Source organism: Camelus dromedarius, chromosome 7 (genome assembly GCF_036321535.1).
Source record: "Camelus dromedarius isolate mCamDro1 chromosome 7, mCamDro1.pat, whole genome shotgun sequence".
In the NCBI taxonomy this organism is placed as follows: Eukaryota; Metazoa; Chordata; class Mammalia; order Artiodactyla; family Camelidae; genus Camelus; species Camelus dromedarius.
The window spans coordinates 55,218,258-55,237,903 of record NC_087442.1 but is presented as its reverse complement, the minus strand read 5'-3'; the positions used below and the strand labels follow the sequence as shown (position 1 = coordinate 55,237,903).

General features: G+C 36.3%; 1 protein-coding gene and 1 pseudogene across 8 annotated transcripts in view; one reads left to right on the top strand and one right to left on the bottom strand.

Moving 5' to 3' along the window:
* THSD7A (thrombospondin type 1 domain containing 7A) overlaps nucleotides 1-19,646 on the bottom strand; it is a 555,025-nt gene that overhangs the window by 295,880 nt on the left and 239,499 nt on the right. The gene's annotated exons all lie outside the window — the stretch shown is intronic.
* Nucleotides 16,071-17,453, top strand: LOC105088753 (hsc70-interacting protein-like; annotated as a pseudogene).

Sequence of the window (19,646 nt, the reverse complement as noted above, 5' to 3'; positions counted from 1 at the left end):
AAATACGTCTTCTTACACACTTCAATTCCCCTTCTGTGATGTCTCCCCTTCTCTAGCTGATTATGGCATACAAATGTCCAGCTCAGTCTTAGTACTCTTGTGAGGTGTCCCCAAATCATTCTGAGCAGGTCACTCTTTCTCCTCTACAGTCATTATTAACTTTTCACTAATTTGGCATTTAAGAATACATTAGTTGGTGAGAATCTTTGAAGTATCTGTAATGTTATAGTAAAAGAACTGCTTTTCTCTATATTAAAGAGGAGGTGGGAACAATGTCTTATAATTAATTCACTCTCAAACACAATTTTATGGATTAGTATCTAAATTACTCAATCTGTAAGAAACAACAGCTGATGCAGTTTAATACGATGCAAAAATTGTTAGCATTCATTTTTGGATAGATAGTGACACTTCTGAATCATGGGAAGGCAAAGTCAAGTGCTTTGATTACAGATATAAATATCCTGTTTTGACATACCTAGCTACAGATGTAAAATGGACATACACATAAAAATATTCTGTATTAAAATGAAAAATATATGACCAGAAAAATGGAACCAATATGACCTGGCTTCTTATACCCACATAGAATTATATTGTTTCAAGTGTTATATTACACATACTTAAATATATTAAGTTTTAAACATTCACATGGTAAACACATAGCACTTAAAATTCAACATTGGTTTTTTATGTACCTAATTTACAGCTAAATTTTCTGATTGACATCAAGGAAAAGAAGCATCAAATACAGTGTTTATAGACACTGAATTCTAAAGATGAAAACAGAGTAAATGGAGATATCAATAGACTAAAGTCATAGATGCACCTAAGAAATTTTGAATACTACTAATAATAAATAATAATTAATAATAATAATAATAAAAGACTACGTCCACTTGACAGGAGTCAGAGCAAAGCTCTTCATCTTTTGTAATATTCTAGGGCTGTTCAAAGCTATTTTAAGAATTCAGTGAAAAAGCTCTAAATATTGTCTTTAATCTTTTTGTGCCAAAATCATAAAGGAAAGTCACCATTTTTGTTGATTCACAAAAGAAAAGGGCTAAGTATACCTACAATCCCCCTATATACAAATGGAAAAGCAGCACTAAAATGACTTAAAAAAAAAAAAAGGTATTCTTGGCCTTCAAAGAATGTACTGGCATGTATTTCATTTTACTGACATAATGAAGAGAACATTTTATATACCACCATCTGACAACATTGGGAATATCAGATCAGACTTAGAAGGATGTCTGCTTCTGAAGACAGAAGCTGTTTTATGTGTGCTGGTGGTTGGGAATGGAATCAATGACACTTCATTTGGGCTCTACTTAAGTGTGGGTGGGGCAATGGGTAGCTTGTGGATGGTCACCAAGCAGGAGGGGAAGAGGAGGGGAGAAGGCTAGGGGCCATTCAAGGCCAGGTGATTCCCTTGTCTGTGCTCTTTCCCAAGGCTACACTTAATGCAGTACTTGCCATCAGTGGGTACTTTCCAGGAAATCTGTGAAAGGCACTACTGTGTGAAGAAGTAAGCCCAGAGCAAAGGGAAACCTGAGGCAGGGGTCAAGAAATCAAAATCATGGAAAAGGATCAAAACTTTCATAGGCCACAAAATTATAGATTTGCCCCAAATTTACCATGTTCTCTAAGAAATTGGTCTCCAAGGAACATTTGGGCAAGACAAGTATTATCATTTCATCAATTTCTATGGATAAATTAAAACCTAAGTTTAAAAATAAAGGGTACTGAGGGAGACTGATCAAGATGGTGGATTAAGAGGACATGAAGCTCACCTCTCCCCACAAAGCAAAAATGTATCCACATGTGGAACAATTCTCATTAGAAATGAACTGGAAACTGGCAGAAGGACCCCAGTATAGCCAAGGCTGTAGGAAAGACCAACACATAATCAGATAGAAGGAAAGAAAGGCAATCGGGTCAGGATCTGTGCCACTGGTGGGGGGACTTATAGGAAAAGGGAGACTACCTGAGTGGACAACTACCCTGGAGTAAGTGGTGAGAGCCACAGACTGAGTGCCCTAGTCCTGGGGTTCTGGGGAAATGAGCCCCGTTGACTGGTTGGAAATCAGCTAGGAAGGCTGTGGGAAGCCTGGACTTAGCCTGAGAGGAGCGCATGGGCTAGCTTGTCCCAGAGGCAGAGTGGGAGGGTGGAGAAAAGACTGCTCTAGTGGCTGCTGGGTTACCTGTGAACACCTTGGTGGATGCCCCAGCCCAAGCTAAGAAAATGCTCAGGTCCAGTTCACACCATGTCACAGTGAGGCGCCAGATCTGGGGTGGCTATGGCTAGGGAGAAGATTCAGCTGATGGACACAAGCATGATGCTGTCCTAAGGTTGAACCAGGGTGGACAGCAATGACCACTGCCGGTGCTTATTCAGGCAGTACATCAGAAGCAGCACAGAACTCGGGCAGGCTCCATTTAACCAAAGCTCATACCCCAATATAGGTAGAGATTCTACGCAGGCCCTGCCTGCCTAGCAGTATGGCTCCACAGAATGGCGGGGGTGGCAGAAGCTGGGGTAAGTGATCCACTGTGTGGGACAAGGGGGACTTACACCAAACACTGTCTGAGCAGAGCAAGGGAAATAATTGTAGGCACCTGCACAGGAGTGCACTGGAGACAGCTTGGATATGTCAGTGACCAACACGAGCTGAGAGCTCACACAGACTGCCCTTACTTCAGCATTCCCCTCCTCTGGGGCAAGAATCCTGGTACAGGGAGAGGGGAAAATAGACACTTCAAGGGAACAGAGCTAGCTTGGGGCCAAAACTCAGGGCTTCTGCTCCAGCAACTTGGGAACAGACCTCATACCTAATAGGGTGGGGAGTCCCATCTCACATCTGGCTCCAGCACTAGCCCCCCTAACTCTAGCTCCACTCCCTACCAAAGTAATAGCTACTAGTGATAGCTTTCACCCTGAGGAAAGACGTGATCTGTGTACATGTCAAATCCAGTTCTCCCACCAAAAGCAATGGACACAACACACTCTGTATAAGGATGCTCCCACATAAGAACACATCTTCAACATCTCAAAAGGCAATTGTTTCACCTACCTTCATAGAGGCAGAGAAAGCTAAGCAAAATGAAAAGGCAGAGGAATTGCTCTCAATTGAAAGAGAAAAAGAAAATCCCTGAAAAAATAAATAACAAAACAGGAATAAACAACTTGCCAGAAAAAGAATTCAAAACATTGGTAATCAAAAGTTTTGAAACAAATGTTTTAAAACAAGTGTTACCTAAATTACAGAAGAGAATAAATGTTTGCAGTGAAAACTTTAAGTTTAAACTTTAAATTTAAAATTTAAAGTTAAAAAAGACTGAATCAGAAAAGAGGTATTCAATACTTGAAATAAAAGAACGTTAGAATAAAATGAATAGCAGACTAAGTGATACAGAGAAATGCATAAGTAATCTAGAAGAAAGAATAATGGAAATCACCCAATCAGAAAAGCAAACAAAACAAAACAAAAAAAACCTCAAAAAAAAAAAAAAAAAAGAAAAGAAGACAGTTTTAAGAGATCTCTTAGGTAACATTAGGCACACTAACATTTGCATTAGAGGGGTCCCAGAAGGAAAAAAAGAAAGAGAAGGGGATTCAAAGTGTAGTTAAGGAAATAATGGCTGAAAACTTCCCAAACCTGAAAAAGGAAATAGATATCCAGGTAAGGAAAGCACAGAAGGCCCTAGATAAAATGAACCTAAACAGATTCACATTAAGACATATAATTAAAATGGCAAAAGTCAAAGAGAAGGAGAGAATTCTAAGGGTGGCAAGAGAAAAACAGTCGTATTACAAGGGAATCCCCATACAGGTATCAAAGATTTCTCTGCAGAGACCTTACAGGCCAGCAGGGAGTGACACGATATATTCAAAGTGCTGAAAGGAAAAAACCCTCAGCTTAGGATACTTTACCCAGAAGAATTATCACTTAGAATAGAAGAAGAGCTTCTCAGACAAGCAAAAACTAGAAGTATTCATCAATACGGAACCTACCCTAAAAGAAATGTTGAAGGGTCTTCTGTAAATGGAAAAGAGGTAAGAATCAATAGGAAAGAGGAAATCCCACTAGGAAACACAGATACATAGTAAGGATTGAAGATTACTTATATAAGCCAGCATGTAGATTAAAATACAAAAGATTGTAAAAGCAAGTATAACTACTATAATAAACAGTGAAGGGATAAGCACAAAGACGTAAAATACAGCATTAAAAATACAAAAGGTGAGGGAGAAGATTAAAAAATTTAGGTCTTTTAGAGTATGTTTGAGCTTAAATGACCACCAGTTTAAAACAAGTAGATACAATTAGGGGTCAACATATATAAACCCCCTGGTCACCACAAACCAAAAACCTACAATAGATAAACAAAAACCAAAAAGAGAAGAACCCAAGCATACTACTAAAGAAAATGATGAAATCGAAGAGGAAATCAGGAAATACCTTGAGAAAAATGAAAATGTAAACACAACATTCCAAAATCCATGGGATGCAGCAAAAAGTTTTAAGAGGGAAGTTTATAGTAATAAAAGGCCTTCCTCAAGAAACAAGAAAAATCTCAAATAAACAACCTAACCTACTACCTAAAAGAATTAGAGAAAGAAAAACAAAGCCCAAAGTCAGCAAAAGGAAGGAAATAATAAAGATCAGAGAGGACGTAAATACAATAGAGACCAAAAAAAAAAAAAAAGAAAGAAAGAAAAAAAAAAGAAAATGTCAATAAAACAGCTGGTTTTTTTTTTTTTTTAAGATAAGCAAAATTGATAAATCTTTAGCCAGGCTCACCAAGAAGAAAAGAAATAGGACTCACATAAACAAAATAAGAAATGAAAGAGAAGAAATAGTAACTGATACCACAAAGATACAAAAAATCATAGGAGAGTACTGTGAAGTTACATGCCAAAAAATTGGATAACCTAGAAGAAATGGACAAATTTCTAGAAATATGCAGCCTGCCAAGACTGAATCAAGAAGAAACAGACAATTTGAACAGGCTGATAACTAGTAATGAAATTCAATCTGTAGTAAAAACAATCTCAGAAAACAGAAGTCTGGGACCAAATGGCTTCACAGGGGAATTCTACCAAACACATGAAAAAGAACTAATACTTATCCTTCTCAAATGATTGCAAAAAAAATCGAAGAGGATGGGACACTCCCAAATTCATTCTGCAAGGCCCACCATTACCCTGACACCCAAACCAGACACAATGAAAAAAGAATACTACAGGGCACTATCTTTGATGAATGGAGATGCACAAGTCCTCAAGAAAACATCAGCACACCAAATCCAGCAAAGGATCACATATATATACAAGATCATATACCATGATCAAGTGGCATTTATTCTACGGACACAAGGATGGTTCAATATTCAGAAATCAATCAATATGATACACCATTAACAAAAGAAAGGCTAAGAAGCACATAATCATCTCAATAGATGCAGGAAAAGTACTGACAAAATTCAACACCAATTCATGATAAATCTCATACAGTGGATATAGAGGGCACATATCTCAACATACAGAGGCCATGTATGACAAATCCATAGCTAATATATTCAGTGATGAAAAGTTGAAAGCCTTTCCCTTGAATTGAGGAGGAAGACAAGAATGCCCACTCTTGCCACTTCTCTTTAACATAGTATTTAAAGTCCTAACCACAGCATTCAGCCAAAAATAAAAGAAATAAAAAGCATCCAAAATGGAAAGAAGAAGCGAAACTGTCACTATTTGCAGATGACATGATACTTTATATGGAAAACCCTAAAGTCTCCACCCCAAAATTATTGGAACTAATAAAGGAATTCAGTAAAGTTGTAGGACACAAGATTAATATACAGAAACCTATTGCTTTTCTATTCACTAATAATACACTATTAGAAAAAGAAAGTTTTCAAAAATCCCGTTTAATTGCATTAAAAGAATAAAACACCTAAAAATAAACATAACCAAGGAGGTCAAAGTCCTATACACTGAAAACTATAAAACAGTAACGAAGTAAAGTGAAGATGATACACAGAAATGGAAAGAAATCCTTGCTCCTGGGTTGGAAGAATTAATATTGTTAAGATGACCATACTAAACAAAGCAATCCACAGATTTAATGCAATTTTATCAAAATATCCATGACATTTTTAACAGAACTAGAACAAATAATTGTAACATTTAAATGGAACCACAAAAGAACCCCAAATTGCCAAAGCAATCTTGAGAAAAAAGAACAAAGCTGCAGGTATCACCCTCCCAAGCTACAGTAATCAAAACAGCATGGTATTGGCACGAAACGAAATACATGATCAGTGAAACACAACAGAGATCCCAGAAATAAACCCATGCACCTAATTTGATTAATCAGTCAGTGACAAAGAGGGCGAGAGTCAACAATGGAGAAAAGATAGTCTCTTCAATAACTGGTGCTCGAACAATTGGACAGCTGCATGTAAAACTGAGATTAGAACATTTCCTCACACTATGTACAAGAATAAACTCACAATGGATTACAGACCTGAATGTAAGACCTGAAACCATAAAAGTCCTAGAAGAGAACATAGGCTGAATAGTCTATGACATACATCACAGTAGTATTTTTTTTTTGGATCTGTCTCCTAAGGCAAAATAAATAGAAGCAAAAATAAACATATGTAGCCTAATCAAACTTAAAATGTCTTGCACAGCAAAGGAAACGATCACAAAAGAAAAAGACCATTTATGGAATGAGAGAAAATATTTGCAAATGATATGACCGAGGGTTAATATCGAAAATACATAAGCAGCTCATACGACTCAGTAACAAAAAAATGCACAACCCACTGCAAAACAGTGAGGATATCTCTGGTAGGCAGGAAAATGGCACCTTAAGATGTCCCTGCTCCAACTCTCAGAACTTGTGAATATCTTATGTTACATGGCGAGGCATGATTAAGGGTGCTAATCAGTTCATTTTAACATAGGGAGATTACCCTGGAACGTGTGATGGAACGAAAAGGATCTTTAGAGTGGAGAAGGGAAACAGAAGAGGTGAGTAAGAGAGATTTGAAGATGCCATGCTTCTGGCTTTGAAAAAGGAAGAAAGGGAATGCAGCTGTCCTCAAGAAGCTGGGAAAGGCAAAGAAATGTATTCTTCCCTAGAGCCTCAAGAATGAACAGTCTTGCTGTCATCTTCACTGTAGCATCATAAGACCCTTTCCAGGCTTCTGATCTCAAGAACTGTAAGATCATAAATTTGTGTTGTTTTAACCTACTGACTTTCTGGTACTTTGTTACAGCAGCAATAGGCAAATAATGTCATCCTAATGGGTACATCAACCAGATTCTGAGAGGAAAAATATAAATAAAGCACACAGATCACTGTTGAACTCACTATTATTTTTACTGGGCGGCCCAGGTGAAAAATGATTATGCTTCGTGAAGGAAGTGAACCATGCTGAATTGACATAATTTGGCTATAGGGATGGTACCAACATAAAGAAAATCCTAGGAATAAGTACACACTCTGAGCAGTAAGAGATCACAATATTTCCAGAAACATGACATAAATTTGGATTGCTTTAATGAGGCCAGTGAACGGAAGGGCTTGAAACATACAAAAACAACTGAAATTTAGTATGGTGAGTGTCAAGTCTCAAGGATAAGTAACATGCCCAAAGTCACACAAGGCTTAACCTGGGATTTAAACCCAAGATTCCTAAATTCACACTCTTTCTACTCCTTTAAGCAAGTCTTCAAACTTTTAACTTGAGGAATACTGAAAATGTGTAAAATCAAAATTGAACCTCACTGCTTCTTATTTATCATCTGGTTGTGATTTTCGGAGGAAGCTGTCAAATTCAAAGGCAGTAAAAGAACAACTGAACCAAGGATAACTGAGATAAAAATGTAATTTAAAAAGAAATGATCAGATTCAACAATCATTTTAAGAATTAGGATGGGGGAAGGGAAATAAATAAACCCAGTTTCTGTTTTAAGTTGTCATTTAAAACTTTCATTCCTCTTTCAAGTAATTAAATTAGTAAAAATCAGATCCTTTGCCCATTGCCTCAATTTTATTTCCATTAAAGAGAAATAAATTGAATAGTGGTATTTTTGTTTAAAGAATATACCTACTCTAATAATATAAAATTCTCAATTTAAATCGTTGTGGTTGACATGTTATGAGAACACATTCTAAGAACTCCTACATTGTCTAGCAGATGAAGTGCTCAGATGCACAACTCAGAAACTGTACATCAATTTCTAAGAAATTCTCACAGAAAATTCACATCCTTTCAGCTGAAAAGGGAAACCTTTATGCGTGTCACTTGCACTCGCAGTGACTGCCAGAAGACTTGGACGTTGCTATTAATAAGGATCCCTGCTGTTGCTGCACTTGTGATTTATCATCTTCACGTCTAAGTGGGAGGAGGTCAGATCAGACAGAGGAAGCTATTCATTCAAAGGTGGCATTTCTCCTTCCACAACCAGTGCTTTAAAACACAGTAATTCACAGCTAATTAATGGTTGTCTTTCGTGTCATTAGAATTTTGTTTATTGAGTTTACAATACAAGCTGCTACTTTCTAATATAATTCAAGAACATTATCATTAAGGTTGAAAGTGTGCCTCTGCAATTAGGAGCCCTGACTCTTCTCCCATATTGAAGAAATTAGCTACTACATCAAGTAGCCTGATCCTTTATTCAAAGGGTAAAGATCAAGAAATTTCATGATTTAAAACATTGTGCTACACATATTATTGGCTTCCCAAACTCTAATTAATAGTCAGTGACATTTGTTTACCTATTCTCTTTCATTAATATTTATGAAAGTATACAAATATTTTATAGGCCTAATAGATGAGATATGGAGCAATGCTTTATTGACTTTTGTTATCTTTACAAGGCAGCTCAATAATAAATAGTTGAGGTGTTTAGACTGTAACACTGAACCTAGTCTTACTGGTACTCTGTTTCCTTATCTCTTAGACCTGAAATACATAGCAACTGGAAATAAATTTATCATCCACTGGGAAAATTCATCTAGGTCTGAGAAATCAAATTTATATTCTGCATGTTCTTTTAAGTATTTCATCAATTCTGGGATGAGTTCAATGGAGAGCAGTATTTCTTTCAGAATACCAAATAATTAAGAATAAACACTGCACTCCTTTTTGTAATCTAATACTATCAATTCTGGCTTCAGATTTTATTTTCAGTTACTGCATTTTAATATATTCCTCTTAGTATATAATGTGTTTTCTTGATGATACAGTTCATCTTGGGGACTGTCATTTCACTCCAGAGACAAACTAAATCATGGTAACTTGAAGATTAACTACAAAGTGATACGAAAACTCACTTATTATCTCCTATGAAACACTCAGAGTTGTACTGATAGAGATCTATCTGCCCAATCCTTTGCTGTGGTCACCAACCAATACCTCTACATTGCACTTAGGGATCTCGTCCGAAAGTTCCTCTTGCCTATTTTATATGATATTCGAGCTGTCTATAAAGAATCACCAGGGTCTTGATTTTTCAAAATTCAAGTTTTAGGTACAATTAATGAATGATAGAATATCCCATCATTAAATAAACTTCACCCATATTGCTAACTTTTGATAGCACCTACTACCTTCTTCCCCACACAACCACTCGGAATGAAAACTAGTTGTCAGGCCTTTAATACAGACTAGATTGACATGGCCTAAAACTATGCAACACTTTGAAGGGTCTTACACTTTCCTTCCAGAGATGCCCTGATTTTTAAGGAACCCAGAACTAATCCATAGCTAATGATCTTTCACATACTAGGTTGAATATTGGCAATAAATGTCTTTAATACAACAAGTGTCCTGTTAAAAATAGTTCAGAAGGAGATCTTTATTCGACCTTAACGTAATTGATCTACGGGATTAAAATTAAGCCCTACATTCATACTGACTAATGTGCCAAAACATGGGGCAATAAACTTATTAAGCAAGCCTCTTCCTGACATCAAAAGATTGACTAATGAATGTACATTTGTTTTCAATTAAAATAAGCAGATTAATATGTGTTTATATCAATTTTTATGATACCATGTTTAATTGACCTTTAACTGGAAACTGTATTCACTTGCTATTTTCATTTGTTGCATTCATCGTTTTATTTTGCACACAATTATTTTGGAATAATTACAGAATTACAAAAAAGTTTAAAAAATTGTATAGACTTCAAACATAATCTTTACAGTTTCTTCTAATGTTAACATCTTATATTATCATGGTACTTTGTCAAAACTGAGAAACCAACATTTGTAAATTACTACTGACTGAGTTCGAGACTTCATAAATTTTTCCTTTAATATCATTTTACTGTTTTTTTTTCCCCAAGATCCAATTTAGGATTACTTCATTGTATTTAGTTGTCATGTCTCTTTAGGACACTCTTTACTATGACAGTTCTTCAGTATTTTTTTTTTTTTTGATGACATTGACAGTTATGAGGAGTATGAGTCACATACTTTACAGAATGTTCCTTAATTTGGGTTTATCTGATGCTTTTCTCATGATTAGTTTGTGGTTATTGGTTTTCTGAACAAACACCTCAAAGATGGAGTGCCTTTCTCATCTCAATATGTAAGTGGCACATCATTTCAGCTTGACATCATTAGGAATGTTAACCTTGATTATTTGTCTAAGGTGGTGCTTGCCAGCATTCTCTACCATAAAACGATTATTTTTCCTTATCCATATGCCATTATTTGGAATTGTCATTAAGTTCACCCCACATTCTAGGAGGTGGTTTAAATTCCACCTTCTGGGGGAAGGGAGTAGTGATCTAATAGGTTACAAGGAAGATTTGACCCTTCTCTCCTGCCCATATTTTAAAAATATGACAATATTGATTATCATCAATACCTCATGTCAGTGGTGTCTATCTTCCCAAAGTGAGTATCATTCAATCACATATGAGTATCTTTAATTACAAAGAAATGAGAAATTTGTAGTGAATATTTTGATAGTTTTACCAATTACTGGCCTCTTTACCTTCCCATAAGAGAAAGGAAATATATTTTCTCCTTTTCAAATGACTAGTTTTCATATTTTAATGAAAAAAGAGTACACATAAAAGTAAGAATCTAAAATATTTTTAGTAGACTTGGTTACCTGCTATGAGAAAATCCCATTATACTTTAGCATTTCTTATAATCATTTTTATTAATTGTTCATACTTTAAAGAGACCCTGTGAGACAGCCCTATTCATGAGTGCAAAGATGTACACTTGGCCTGCTGCTCTAAGCCTAGGTGAGTTTACTTGTGATTCTCAGAACTTACACATCTCTCTTTAAGCAAGTTTAAATTAAAAACAAAGTGAATTTAGAAATACTGAAACAGAGAAATTTAATCAAATGGACACAAATATACTTATTGTGATCTAAATTAGTTTTATCGATTTGGCTTCTAGAATTTATTCACTGACTCACTTCATGTGTTTTAAGTCTAGCACATGTCAAACTTTGTGGTAGGTGCTGGAGACGTATGTGGGGAAGACAGTCTCTACCTATAAGAAAATGATTACCTAGTGTGGGTAGACAGACACAGTAAATGAACAATGAATTCTACAGTGAATATGTGCTATTGTAAATATGGAAAAGGGGAGCTTTGGTGGCACAAAGCCCTAAGAGTTTACTTTCTCTGGTAGACCATGGAAAAACATTTTAAAGAAAGTGACCTATACTCTGAGCCTTAAGAGAGGCATTAACCCACAGAACAATCAACAAGTAGAGATTGCTGGCAGACAGAAAAGTATATAACAAGGCAAAATGATATCCATGTAACAGGCCATATTCAGGGAAATAGTTTTTGCATGTCAGAATATGTATGGAGGCTGCATAAAAGAAGGCTGAGGAAGAGACTAGTGGCCAAATCACAAATGGACCTATGCCATGTGAAGGAATTTTTGCTTTGATCTAAAAGCTAAGCTTTATACAGTATCATTTTTAAGAGCAGTCTGGCACAGTGTCAAGACTCAGAGCCCACGCAGAATGTAACTGAAGTACAGAGCACATGATCATAGCAATGGAAATGAAGGAAGGTGAGTCATTTGCTAATTTGTTTAGAAGAACAGGTTTCTCTTTGGGAAATGCTTGAGTAGGAGCAGAATGAGATTAAGGTTCAGATAATGGAGGTGACCATCAAACTTGTTCATGAATACGGCTAGTAGGTGATTGGAGATGAAGCTATTTCCTGACTTACGCAAGGCAATTTGTCCTTAAAAACACTTTTAGGGCAAAGTGTTAGGAGAAGTTTTAAAAGTATTTGCCATTTAAATTACTAGCACACAAATAGTTGAATAGTAAAGAAAAACAAACATGTATTCTAGATATTTCTGCAAAAGGCTTTAATTCACTCCCCCTCCAAAATAAAACTCAGAACAAAGTCAAGGGAAATCACCAAAAGACATACAAATGATGTACAAGATTATTAAAATTATAAATTTCCAAACTATGCACACTGTTATTAGAGTTAAGGATTAACATATAATTTGCTGGGTCCAGTGGAAACTAAAAATGCAGGACCCTTTTTTAAAAACCAAGAAGTGCTACTATCAGAAATAAAAGAGGAAACATCACCATAGATTCCATAAGAATTAAAAGGAGAATAAAGGCATTCTATAAATAGGTCTGTGCTCATATATTTTATAACTTAGATGAAATGGACCAATTCTTTAAAAAACATACATCTTCTGAAACACACACAAGAGGAAATAGACAGTCTGAATAGGCCTATATCTATAAAAGAAATTGAATTAATTATTGATAATTTTCCAAAACAGAAATTACTAGGCCAAGATGAGTTCACTGGTGAAGTCTATCAAACATTTAAGTAAGAAAGTATGCCAGTTCTCTACAATGTCTTTCAGAAGAGAGAAGTAGAGGTAACACTTCCTATCTCGCTATATGAGGCTAACATTACTCTAATACCAGTATCAGACAAAGATATTACAAGAAAACTACTCACCAATATTGCTTATGAATATAGATGCAAAAACGTTCAACAAAGGTTATCATCTCAAATCCAAAACAAGTATAAAAAGATAAACCACAGTCAAGCAGGATCTATCCCAAGTATGCAAGGCTGGTTCAACACTGGAAATTCAACTACTATAATCCATCACATCAACCACCATTAAAAAAAAAAAAAAATCACAGGACCAAACCAATAGCTTTGTCAGAAAAAGCACATGACAAAATCCAACACCCATTCATGATAAAAACTCTTACGCTAGGTATATGAGGAAATTTCTTACCTTGATAAAGATTACAAAAAACCTACAGCTAACCTCATACTTAATGGTGAAAAATTAGTTTTCCCTCTGAGATCAGTTACAAGGCAAGGCTTTTAATTTTTTTTATTGAAGTATAGTTGACTTACAGTTTTGTGTGGTTTCAGGTATACAGCAGAGAGATTCAGGTATACATACATATATTCTTTTTCAGATTCTTTTCCATTATACATTATTATAAGATATTGAATACAGTTCTATGTGCTATACATTAGGTATCTGTTGTTTATCTGTTTTATATATAGTAGTGTGTATATGTTAATCCCAAACTCCTAATTTATCCCTCCCCTCCTTTCCCCTTTGGTAATCATTAATTTGTTTTCTATGTCTGTGAGTCTATTTCTGTTTTGTCTATTTCTCTTTCTCTGTTGAATTTACTTCAGTTAATATGGTAATCTCTTGGTGCATCTATGTTGCTGCAAATGATATTGTTTCATTCTTTTCTATGGCTGAGTAATATTTCATCGTGTGTGTGTTATTGTAATTCCTACTAAAAGCATGAATATTAAAACTATGAGGTCACAGGAAAAATCATAAATCCAAGAACATCATCATATAGATGTGTTAGTCTGTGCCCTCCCTGAAGGAAATTCCAAAATGGGATTGGACTTGCAAGACATTTATAGAGAAAAATGCTAACTAAGATTAAAAGGGAAGGAGCAGAAGTAATGGGAAGCCTTTTAGACCCTAAAGTAGTTCTCCTACATACAACAGAAATAGGGGGAAAGGACTGGGTAGAAAAAGCCTCAGAGTGCAGCACAACTCTGAAAAAGTCTGTCAGGCTAACAGGAAGTGTTTGGACCAGTCTTATATGGAAGAATTCCAAATTGACATCTACAGCTCCAACCTTTCCCTTTAATTTCTGAATCATATATCCATTACCTACTTGGCATCTCCATTTTAATATCCCATACACATTCCTAACTTAATATGTCCAAAATAGACCTTTTATTTCCCCTGTAAATCTGCTCCTCTCGCACTCTTCCCTCTCTAAATGAAAACTTCAACCTTTCAATTGTTGACTTCTCATTCTTTCTCATTTTATCATATCTAGTCCACGAGCACAAGGTGTTGAGTTTACCTTCAAAATATATCGATTTCTTACACATTCAGGAAATATGTATTCAGCCCCTCATCTTTAGTAGGTACTGTGTGGGAAAGTGTGCGGGAAACAGAGCCAATAAAGCCTGTCCTCCTGCAGCTTGCATTAGACTGAGGCAAAGTCCACAGAGAAAGCAACGTAAACGTAACTTGTTATGTAGTTGTCTGTCAAACTAATAGCACAGTTTCTTCCCTACCTGCTAACTCCTATCTTTGTTTAGGATACCCAGCTCCCAGATTCCACCACTCCGATATTAGAAGCTAGAGATTACTGACTGCTCATGGAGGTTTGAGAACTTTAGACTTATTTTGATACACACTGGGGATCTGGATCTCGCTTTTGAGTCCAGAAGAAAACATGATGGGGGCGAGGTGAAGGGTGTGGTTAGGCTACGTTGTCAGGTACTAGTCAATGGTGAAATTCAAAATCATGTTTGTGAAGAAAAGAACACAGTAGAAATAATATGAATACTAAGAATCAGACTAGAAGACAAGGAAAGGCTTTAATCATGATAACTGAACACAGCCTTAGAAGTTAGGAAGAAGAAGAACGTGGTGCAAGGGAAAGGGCATATTTTTATACTGCAGTCTGTGTAAGGCTGGGCTTGAAGTCATCCTTTGTTTAAATAGTATTAATTGAACTTTTTTTTACATGCCAAGAACTTGCCTAGATACTTGGTATATTATAATGAACAAGTACAATGTCCCTAATCTCATGAAACTTATATTTTAGTGGGAGAAAGACACTGATTACATAAACAAGTAATACGATAACAGATGTAGGAAAGAGGAAGAAATATAAAGTGGGGTCATACTGTAGAAACTGATGGGGGAAGGTGCTATTTTAAGTAGAATGGGCATTGAAGATCTCTCTGAGAGGGTAATATTAAGTTGGACAAAACAGAGGGGATAGGAGATACAAAAACACTGAGATGGAAACATCCTTGGCTTACCAAGGAATAGTAAGGAAGTGGTTGTGACTGGAGACTAAAATAGATGGGAGAATGGCAGGAGAGATCAGAGAGTCAAATGATGCAGCGGTCAAACCATGCACAGCTTAGATAATCATGGAAAGGAATACGGATTTTTAGAGAAATGAGATGTCACTAGAAGTTCTTAAGGATAACTTAATTATACTTAAAAAGAATGACACTTATTTCTTTGTTGATAATAAACTCTGGGACAGGAGCAAAAATGACTGTACAGAAATCTAACTTCCTACTTTATTTTTCTTTTGCTCTAAACAATTACCACATAACATTTCACCAAGTAAGTAGACTGAGAGTAGAGGTACTTGTTTGTTGTTAATTGGCAGATTAGAAGCTGACTTTTTTGATTCTCCTGAATGTTAATATTCTTATTCCTTTTGTCCACTGCAACATTTCTTATTACTTCGAGTAAAAATCTGTTATGGGTTTTTATAAAAGATGTGTAATATGTGAATATCTGATACTGTCTTACCTCCAGAGGCTAATAAAGTGTTAATTACTGATTTTTGGATTAGTATAAATGATTTACAGATAAGCTTAACTATTTGTAAAATAGGTCAATTAGAATAACAACAACAGCAACAACAACAACTATCCCCTTTACACGGTCACGCTGAACTAGAGCCGGGGCCTGGAATCGGGCCGAAGCTTCCGCCGCGCCCGCCGCCTCCCGACCATGGACCCCCGCAAAGTGAGCAAGCTTCGAGCCTTCGTGAAAATGTGTAAGCAGGACCCAAGCGTTCTGCACACCAAAGAAATGCGCTTCCTGAGGGAGTGAGTGGAGAGCATGGGGGGTAAGATACCACCTGCTACTCACAAAACTAAATCAGAAGAAAATACCCAGGAAGAAAAAACAGATAGTAAGAAGGCGGAGGAAAACATAAAGGCAGACGAACCATCAGTGAGGAAAGTGATCTAGAAGTTGACAATGAAGGTGATTGAACCAGACACTGATGCCCCTCAAGAAATGGGTGATGAAAATGTAGAGGTAACCGAGGAGATGATGGATCAGGCAAATGATAAAAAAAGTGGCTGCCATTGATTCCCTAAATGAAGGTGAACTACAGAAAGCCACTGACTTGTTTACAGATGCCATCAAGCTAAACCCTCGCTTGGCCATTTTACACGCCAAGAGAGCCAGTGTCTTCATCCAATTACAGAAGCCAAATGCTGCCATCCGAGACTGTGACAGAGCTATTGAAATAAATCCTGATTCAGCTCAGCCATACAAGTGGCGAGGGAAAGCACACAGACTTCTGGGCCATTGGGAAGAAGCAGCCCATGATCTTGCCCTTGACTGTAAACTGGATTATGATGAAGATGCTAGTGCAATGCTCAAAGAAGTTCAACCAAGGGCCCAGAAAATTGCTGAACATCGGGGAAAGTATGAGAGAAAACGTGAAGAGCGGGAAATCAAAGAATAGAAAGAGTTAAGAAGGCTCGGGAAGAACATGAGACAGCCCAGAGGGAGGAAGAAGCCAGACGACAATCAGGAGCTCAATATGGCTCTTTTCCAGGTGGTTTTTCTGGGGGAATGCCTGGTAATTTTCCTGGAGGAATGCCTGGAATGGGAGGCGGCATGCCTGGGATGGCAGGAATGCCTGGGCTCAATGAAATTCTTAGTAATCCAGAGGTTCTTGCAGCCATACAGGATCCAGAAGTTATGGTGGCCTTCCAGGATGTGGCCCAGAACCCAGCCAATATGTCAAAATATCAGAGCAACCCAAAGGTTTTGAATCTCATCAGTAAATTGTCAGCCAAATTTGGAGGTCAAGCATAATGCCCTTCTGACAAATACAGCCCTTGCTGAAGGAAAAGCAACTGAGATCACCTAATGGATGTCACAATAATACAAACCAGTGTACCTCTGACCTTCTCGTGAAGGAAGCTGGGGTGCTTTGAAGATAATCCCTACCCCTCTGCCCCAAATGCAGCTGAAGCATTTTACAGTGGTTTGCCATTAGGATATTCATTCAGATAATGTTTTCCTACTAGGAATTAAAAACTTTAAACAATTTTTAAAACTTAAAAATATTTAAAACAAATTAAAAGGGTGTGTTAATCCCTAAAATAATAATAACAACAACAACAACAACAACAACTATATATCATTTTTTACTAACCACTTACTGTTGCTGGGCAAAAAGTTAACATTTTATACGTGTGTTTGTATATTTATGTTTATATTAGGTTTCATTTTTATTGTCACAAAGTCTGTAAGTAATAGGCGCATTTATTATTCTCATTTTGCTGAGATGAAACAGGGACTTAATGGTGGTTACATAACTAATCCAAGGTCACATATAGAGAAAGTGGTGAACAATGGACTATGTCCCACACTCTGAATCTAAAGCCAGTAGGCTTAAGCTGTATCAGCTTGAAGGAAGAATTTTGGGTTGAGATTATCCCTAAAATACATCATGCCCTGTATCTGATAATATGGTGGAACTGGTATCTAGAGAAATTCTCTTAGCATAGAGCACCTAAAAATTCTAGATGAAATACAACATACATATTTTTAAATGCATGGCTGAGCTAACAGAAAAGGGAAATTCTCAGATGGAGAAGTGATGAGAAAACATGAACTCAGTGAGAAAAGAAGACGCTAAAATCTGTATTTGCCAGAGGTATCTTTTCATTCATCTTTGATGGTATAGGCTTTGGCTTTAAAGGTTAAAGATGTACTCAATCTATGACAGAATCTTAAAAGCAGCTTACAATGGGAAGTCAAAGACCAGTACAGGATGTCAGGACTCCCACCTGGTGAAGCCATCAGTCAGTACACTAAAGACAGAGGGTAAAGATACTTTTCTGTCACATCATTGTTTCTGTTTAAAAGGAATAAAGAAAAAAAGTTTCACATGAGAATTCATAACCACAAATCTGACTTTAAAGAGGTGGGATTGGAATTCATACTACTTGTACGGTCTAAAACTGTAGCTGACAATGTTTTTTGCAAATGGCCAGATAGCAAATATTTTAGTTTGTGAACCATATGGTTTCTGTTGGAGCCACTCAATTCTGCCATTGTAGTAGAAAAAGCAGCCAAGAACAAAATAGAACTGTGGCTGTGTTCCAATAAAACTTTATTCATAAAATCAATCAGCAGGCTAAATTTGCTCTGCAGGCTGTAATTTGCTGACCTCTGGCCAAAAGTACCTGAAGTGAAACATTAGCTTTAAGAGATCCCATGCTGGTAATGATGCAGGGATCTGGCAAAGCAAAACAGAAATCACTTTTGGAGAAAATACTTCCAACACAGGCTTCACAGAATTCCCATAAATAATGTTCCAAGGAACGTAAGTTAAACAGGAAAGGAACAACCATGAACAAAAGTCAACAAAAACAATATACAAGGAGAATGAGAAGGTCTGATATCTCTAATCAGTGTTCTGAAGTAGAATGACTAAGAATTTTTCAGAATTCATAAAAGATACCAGTTCTCAGATTCAGGAAATCAAGTGAATTTTTAGAAGAATTTTTTTTAAAAAGTCGCATCTAGAACATAATACCAAACCAAAGGAACACATTAAATTTTCTCAAAGTTCTAAGATAAAAAATCTGCCATCCTAGAGTTGTATACTGTGAAAGGCATTATTTCATAATAGTGAACTAAAGACATTTTCAGGTTCCCTACTAATTGAGACAGTTTACCAACTATATATTTTTACTAACAGAACTTCTAAACAACATACTTCAAGATCAGAGAAACAGTACATATACGTGGGTAGATTTACCCACTACTGACTATACAAGAATACCTCGTTTTATTGCACTTTGGTTTACCACACTTTATAGACACTGTGTTTCTTACAAAGTGAAGGTTTATGATAACCCTGCATCAATCAAATCTACTGCCACCATTTTTTCAACATTATTTTAAAATTAAGGTATGTACATTGTTCTTTTTTAGACATAATGCTTTTGCACACTTAAGACTACGATACAGCGTAAGCATAACTTTTGTAGGCATTGGGAAACCAAAAAATTCCTGTGACTTTATTTTGATATTTGCTTTAATGTAGTAATCTGGAACTGAAGCTGCAATATCTCCAAGAAATGCCTGTATAAAGGATTAGCAAGAATACTTAATATTTGGGGAATAAAAAATGCAAAATTAAATATGATAAACAATATCAAAATAAGTTGGGAAGGGGTGATTTGACTTAAAGCAGTCTAAGACACTTGCATTTTGGGGGATGGTGATTAACTTTAGAATTTATAA